Raw genomic sequence first — 7,341 nt, forward strand, 5'->3', positions numbered from 1 at the left:
ATATGTATATATATATGTATATATTTATGTAAAAAGACCAATAATAGCCGTATGTTATGCATCAATAGCAGCAACAGCTTTTCTAGGTTCTGCAGTCAACTGAACAAAATTATAGACATTCAGCACATTCCATTAAAAAAACAAAAAACAAAAAAACAAAGAAAAGAATAATATCCAGAAAACAGCACAATTCTGTTGCTGTTGTGGTACCTGGCACCATTTTTTTTATTAGCATCATAATCATCATCTGGAAAGAGTACATTCTAGAGTAACATCATTAAATATAGCTCTGATAAAGCATGGTCACTACTAAGTATCATGAAGCAGATGCCCATTTTTGAATTGGGTCTTTATATTTGGGGGCCTTGATTTTTTGAGTTCTTTATATAATCTAGATAATTTTCCTTCATCTGAGAAGCAGCTGGTAAATTTTTTTCCCACATTGTACATTGTCTGTTAGCTCTGTTGGTGGTTTCTTTTGCAGTGCAGAAGCTTTTTAATAAGATGAGATCCCAATTGTTGGTTCTTTGTGCTAGTGTCGAGGCTACTGAGGATTTGTTCATAAAGTCTTTTCCTATGCCAATGTCTCTGACAGTTCTGCCTAACTTATCTTCCAGCAAGTTTAGAGTTTCTGTTTTAATATTTAGATCTTTAATCCACTTGTATTTTAGTTTAGTGCACAGTGAAAGATAAGGATCTAGTTTTAATCTTTGGCAGGTTGAAATCCAGTTTTTCCAACACCATTTATTAAAGAGGCTGTCTTTCCTCCAGTGAAGATGGTTGGTTCCTTTGTCAAAGATGAGGTAGCTGAATACATCTGGCATTGTTTCTGTATCTTCCAATCTATTCCACTGATCTGCAGGTCTTTCTTTTTTTTAATCACAGTGGCTTTGTAGTACACTTTCAAGTTTGGAATTGTGATACCCATTGTCATGCCATTGCCTAGGATGGTTTTTGTTATTCTAGGTCTCTTCTGGTTCCAAATGCATTTTTGGATTATTTTCTCTAGGTCTGTGAAATATACTGGTGGAATTTCATTTGGGATGGCATTGAATCTGTATAGCAGTTTTGGTAGTATGGCCATTTCACTATGTTGATTCTTCCTACTCAGGAGCAGGAGATATTTTTCCATTTTCTTATATGCTGTTCAATCTCTGTTTGCAGAGCGCTATAGATCTCAATGTAGGGGTCTTTTCCTTCCTTCATTAGATTGATTCCTAGATACTTCATTTTTTTGGATGCCATTGTCAAAGGAATTGTTTCCCTAGTTTCTCTCTCAGTGAAACTTTGATTCCAAAAGCAGGGAAAGACCAAAATAAAATAAGAATTACAGGCTAATTTCCTTAATGAACATAGATGCAAAAATCCTCAATAAGATACTTGCAAACAGAATACAGAAGATCATGAAGAAGATCATATGCCCTAACCAAGTTGGATTTATACCAGGGATGCAAGGATGGTTCAACATATGTAAATCAATACATTCAAAACACTGTATTAACAGTCAAGGACAAAAACCATACGATCATCTCAATAGATGCAAAAAATCATTCTACAAAATTCAACACTCTTTCATTACAAAAACCCTGTAGAAAATTGGAATAGATGGTCTTTATCTCAACTTGAAAAAGGCTATCTATTAAAAACCAACAGCCAGCAACATATTAAATGGCCCAAAACTGGAAACCTTCAGGCTAAAATCAGGAACAAGACAAGGATGCCCACTATCACCACTCCTGTTCAATACAGTTCTGGAAACATCAGGTACAGCAATTAGACATGAGAAAAAAAGCAATTAAGATAGGAAAAGAAGAAGTTAAACTGTCATTATTTGCTAATGATATGACACTCTACATAGAAGACCAAAAAAACTCTGCCAAAAGACTTCTTTGCTCATTCTTACCATTCATTCCATTCTTGTAGCAATGAATGATGTAGAGCCAAGGTAAACACTAAGGGAAATCTCAAGCTGGGTGGTTCATTACATTAAAGTACTTCAATACATTTTAAGGTACCCTGTCCATATTCTTACTAAAGCAGTTTGGGTTAATCTTTCCTGAGCTACATCTTCTCTTAATTTCTTTTAAAATGGACCATGAATCAGAACATTTGTATACATATATTAGTAAGTTTCACTAATGAGACAGCCTATTTTATTTTTTGGTTCAATTATAGTGACTCAAGGTTGGCAAATCACATTAAACAACGTGACTCTTCAAGATCTTACAGCTGACAGGGTAGATTTTGAATGATATGAAAGAGCAGCACTCTGACAAGGTCTCACAGTTATAAATTTCTGGGTCCAGAGACAGGCAAAACTCTATAGCCCTCAAAACTGTCATGAAATCTCTTTTTTCAGTACTAACCATGGCCACATTTCAGGAATAATGGAAAATTTCCCATTTCCTACCACTTAATCCTTTCTTCTACATTCCTCCCATGTTTGCCTTAATTAGACCTGGTTTCTTGTCTCTTCACTCTAATTATTGTTTCTTGTTTTGCTTCAAATATTTAGAGGACAGTCAGGAAGACTTTGAGGATGGAGGAAAGCAAGAAGACTTGAGTGGCAACAAGAGATTTTCCCTGTAAGTCTCACTGCCTTGCCATTCCCTGTTACCAACCATAGGAAGCTGGGAAAAGAGACTGAGTTTCAGAGGAAGAGACTCATAGTCAAGAGACTATGACGTATTTTGTGTGTGTGTGTGTGTGTGTGTGTGTGTGTGTGTGTGTGTACACGTTTTCTTCTCAGGGATCAATGGATCCCTTCTCTGAATGACATGAGAAAATATGGGGAGAAGTGACAAAGTACTATCCCATGCAAATTTCAGTTAGAAAGCAGCACTACCCAAAATCAAGGGAACAAATTTAATGATATGTAAAACTACCTCATTGACACTTAGATCAGCATGCCGTATTTCCCTGCAGCCCAGCCATAACCATCAGCTGAGAACTTCAGAGAAAAGAGTAGAGTAACAAGAACTTTGCATAGAATCCACAGGGAGTGTACAGAGACTCTAGAGCGTGATAAGGAAGAAAGGAGCTTGGAGAAACAGCCAAAAGCTGCATCTTTCTTTGTAAAGGGTTATGCTCACAGCCATGAAGGTTTCCTAAAAACAACTCTTCTCAGAGCCTTGAGAGGAATGGAAATTCAAGTTTCTCACTAATACTTAAAGCAAAGGGTTAGCTATATGACTGCTAAAGAACATCTACAGTCAGTAAAATAATAACACTCATTAACTCCTAACATGGCTGACATTCAGCTAATAAGCTCCTGTAGTACCCTACCTGTTCCTAGCAGCCATTCTAATTGGCCAGTAACTAGACCATTGCACTTCCTACACGTGTTTTGGAAACACAGAATTTTCTTCCTTGATTATGCCTGATTTGCTTCATGGTTATGAAGGCCTCTTGCAGTCACTAGGAAAGTTGAAGGCTTTCACAAGAAGCAAACTTCCCCAATTTTACATTTGTCAAGATATTACTTCCAGAGCCAGGGAAGACGTTGGGGTATATACAAATTGAAAGAACTAAAATATAGCTGATTGTTTAGAATTTCCGGGAGAAGTCTACTAAGTGATCCCTTGTCAACACTGTCTTCTACCATCCCTCCTTATAGGGTGTTCTCAAGGCTTTTCACCTTCACCCAAAGCAGGAGACCACAGGAGATCTATCTACTTTAAAAGATTTTCAATCAAAAGGAGCCTGTACAACTTCAAGTAGCAGCAGGGTCACTCTGAGTGGAGTTCCCCAAAATGAAACCTAAAATAGATGGAGCAGCTGAAGCAGTAGCACAAATTGGTTAACAAGGGCATCTCTAAAGTTGAGAAACTCCATTTTATAGAAAAACCACATCTTCTTTATCCAGTCTCCAGATCATGGGCATTTGGGCTGTTTCCAAGTTTTAGCTATTACAAACTGTGCCACTATAAACATGGGTGCACATATATCACTGTGGTATGGTTCTTTTAATTCTTTTGGAAAGATAACCAACAGAGAGATAGCTGGGTCAGATGGAACCTCTAATCCTAGTGCTTTGAAGTATCTCCGTATTGAGTTCCACAGTGGTTGCACGATTCTGCACTCCCACCAACAATGGAGAAGGGTACCTTTCTCCCCACAACCCTGCCAACATTTGTTATTGATTTCTTGATAGTACTACTCAGCCATAAAGAATAAGAAACTAGAGTAATTTATAGGAAAATGGACGCATATTGAGGCCATACTCTTAAGTGAAATAAATAGGACACACATATGTAAATACCGAATAGTTTCTCTAGTATCAAGAACTAAAAGTGTAAATAAGATTCAAATCATATAATTGATAATGTGAAACAGGAAGAAAAGGGCTAAAGGGGTAGGGAAGGTGGGAAGGGTAAGGGAAAGGAAAGAAGGGAAAAGAAAAATATGAGAAAAGGAAAAAATGGATACAAAGTCTTTATAAATAAGGAAGGGTGGAGGTGGTGAAGGGAGGGCAGGTGTTTGCGGAAAAATAAGTCATAATGTGTCATGTAAAGGTACAAGATGACAATGATTAATGTAACTGTACTGTATACCTAAAAAGTATCAGAAAACTCAATGAAAAAAATTGAAAAACTCCTGGGTTCCTTGAGATTTGGAAGCATTTGCTATCTTTAGTCACGTGAGCTACAGTTAGTTTCCTACTACCTTTGAAGTACAGATTGTGATTATTGGGTGAGTAGGAGAGGCACCACTGAACAATCCCAACACCACCTTAGGCTGAATTTTGAGTTTGGGAAAGGCAGTGAATGTGAAAACAGTATCATTATAATGAAAGCATTCTTGGGGCCCGGGATTTAGCTCAGCGGTTCTGTCGCCTAACTCATAACCGCAAGGTCCCAAGTTTGATCCCTGGTACCAAAACAAACAAACAAACAAAAACTGAAAGACAACATTCTTAGTATAAATTAAGATACTAAATCCATTCCTGAAAGGAAGTAGAGGCAAATTGTGGAAGTAGAATAAAGATTGTGATTCCTGCATATCACATCATACCTTAGGTAAGTCCTACCTGCCAGAGACCCCTGCAGGAAGTCTATAGTCCCCACCTGCCCAGTGTGTGATGCAAGGTTGAAGAAAAACTTAAAACAGAGTTGAAGAGAAAGTGTGAACCGGGATTGCCAATGCTTCTTTAGCAAAAGGTACTGGGCCATCTCTTCCACCAAATTTTATTATTCGTCAATCAGAGTAAAGTTGCATGGAGAGATGTGTAGTACATGAGATCTCCATGGAAACCATGCAGGCACGGCTTTAAAGAGAAGTCAAAGCATTTTCAAATGAGAAGCGAGATAGACAAAATATATGGTTGTACTTAGAGCACTGGCCTTCAAGCTATGAAGGCATTAATCGTGGGAAGGGAATTAGGGTGCGATTACTCCAACCTCAGCTACGGATCTTATCTCTTATCAGCCCCACAGCTTCATAGGCCATTACTCTGGTCTCTTTAGCAGGGAGGTCATGTTGACCTGGGAGCTACTGCACCGTTCAGGAGATGCCTCTGTGAGTCACATAGCTTCAGTCAGACTCGCTCTTTAAAGGAAGCCAATCAAGAGATTTAACTCTTCACAGCCTGCAGTGCTTACAGCGTGTTTGGGGCATAATCAATATTTCAGGCCATGGCACGACCAAGAGGCAGGAAGATGAGTTGTAATAGCCAATCATCTTTTATAATTTAATATATTTCTATCAGAGATGTTGGCTAGTCATGAAAACTGAGGACAAAATAGATTGACACTCAGAAATGGGTGACTTACAAAGTGGGGGGTATCATGATTTGATAACACAGATTGAGGAACCAGATAAATTAAGGTTCAGATTCCACACCTGCCTTTGAATGTATATTTTATGAATTTAAACAACTTTGCTTCAGTCTTCTTGTCAGATGAAACCAGTAGCAACACCTGTTTACTGAGGTTGAAAGGATTGACTGAAATGTATAAAGCAGATAACATAAGGACCTAGTGCCTGATTAAGTGATCAGTCAATTATCTTTTTCGTTCTACTTTGCCCTCATTTTTTCCTGACATCTTGGAATATAAAATCTTAAAACATAGACATACGTATTGGCCTAGAAAAGACAAAAATAAAGGACTACTTAGTATGACACGCATTTTCTTTATTAACTAAAGAAAAACAGTTTCTACCTCCCAAGATCTGAAAGGCTTTTCTATGGTAATTTAAGGCAGGAAGAAAGGTGGTTAAACCAGATCATTTCATATGGCACTATAAGAAGGCAGAAAAAAATAGTGCCTTGTAAAGGCTCTTTTGTCTTTGCTCTGGAGCCTTCAACAAAATGGCTTTGATAGGGTGATTGTCAGGGAAGGTTCACTTGGGGGAGTGCTAAGTAATCTTCTGGCTTCACCCCAAATAGCTGATAATAGTCCCAATTTATGAAGATCTCACCTTGAATCATCACAGAAGTCTTCAAATGAGGTAAAAATCATTATGGGCATTTTTTTTTCTGAGAATGTAGGAGAAAAACACCAAGAAAGAAATTTTTTACCATAGGAAGGATGCAAACAGCAGTGCTGACAAGCAAGCTGCCCTACTTATATAGCCTAGGATCAGCCACAAATCTATGAAATAGTAGCCCAAAGCCAAGAGAGTACAAAGAATCTAATTCAGAAAAGATACAACTGTTCATTAGAGTCAAATTATTTTTCTAATTAGACCATTCAGGTGCCTTAAGGATCACTGAGAAAAATCAAATATGTTACGAATGCACTGTACATTATATGTAAAAGTAAAATTTTCTATGTTAAATGTGCTTGGATAAATTAGAAGACTTTGTATTATCAAAAGATTCACACCAGGATTTTCCTTCAGGAAAATATTGAGAATGCATTTTCTCATGCAAGTATTTATGAATGTGCCTCCTGGACAAGGGGAAGGGTGTTGTTGTATATAATGAGGGGAAAGGGCATTAATTTAAAACCAAGGAAAACAAGTATAAACTGGCTTCAATTTATGCCATTTGTTCAACTGCCTTTTCATTGGCTTTACTGTGCTAACAAGAAATCACTAGGAACAGGTGTAGAAGTTAAGCAAATGACTGACATTATAAGTGTGGTTTCTGGATTGTCCCTTTGGAATCAAACTGTCCCCACAAAGTTGCTGTGTGCTCTTGCATGTATTTTAGTAAATACTATATTCTGTAAACCTATTTGTTAAACCTAGTAGTACTACTTGGGAGTGGTGGCGCACGCCTGTAATCCCAGCACTCGGGAGCCTGAGGCAGGAGGATCTCTGTGAGTTGAAGACCAGCCTGGGCTACATAATGAGTTCCAGGTCAATCTCAACTACATAGTGAGACCCTATCTCCAA

The 7,341-nt window shown here is 37.9% G+C and overlaps 1 protein-coding gene across 4 annotated transcripts in view; it reads left to right on the plus strand.

The window, feature by feature from the left end:
- The window catches only part of LOC104873705 (putative MAGE domain-containing protein MAGEA13P), a 97,136-nt gene that overhangs the window by 54,306 nt on the left and 35,489 nt on the right, over positions 1–7,341 (plus strand). For 2 of the 4 annotated variants that reach the window (XM_010640527.1, XM_010640524.1), the window contains exon 3: positions 2,516–2,585. The exons of the other annotated variants lie outside the window; for them this stretch is intronic. The gene's annotated coding sequence lies outside the window, so the exon portion shown is untranslated. The remainder of the gene's footprint in view (positions 1–2,515; positions 2,586–7,341) is intronic. 4 annotated transcript variants of the gene reach the window in all.

Source organism: Fukomys damarensis, unplaced genomic scaffold (assembly GCF_012274545.1).
Source record: "Fukomys damarensis isolate Sample0158 unplaced genomic scaffold, DMR_v1.0_HiC HiC_scaffold_39, whole genome shotgun sequence".
NCBI classification, from domain to species: domain Eukaryota; kingdom Metazoa; phylum Chordata; class Mammalia; order Rodentia; family Bathyergidae; genus Fukomys; species Fukomys damarensis.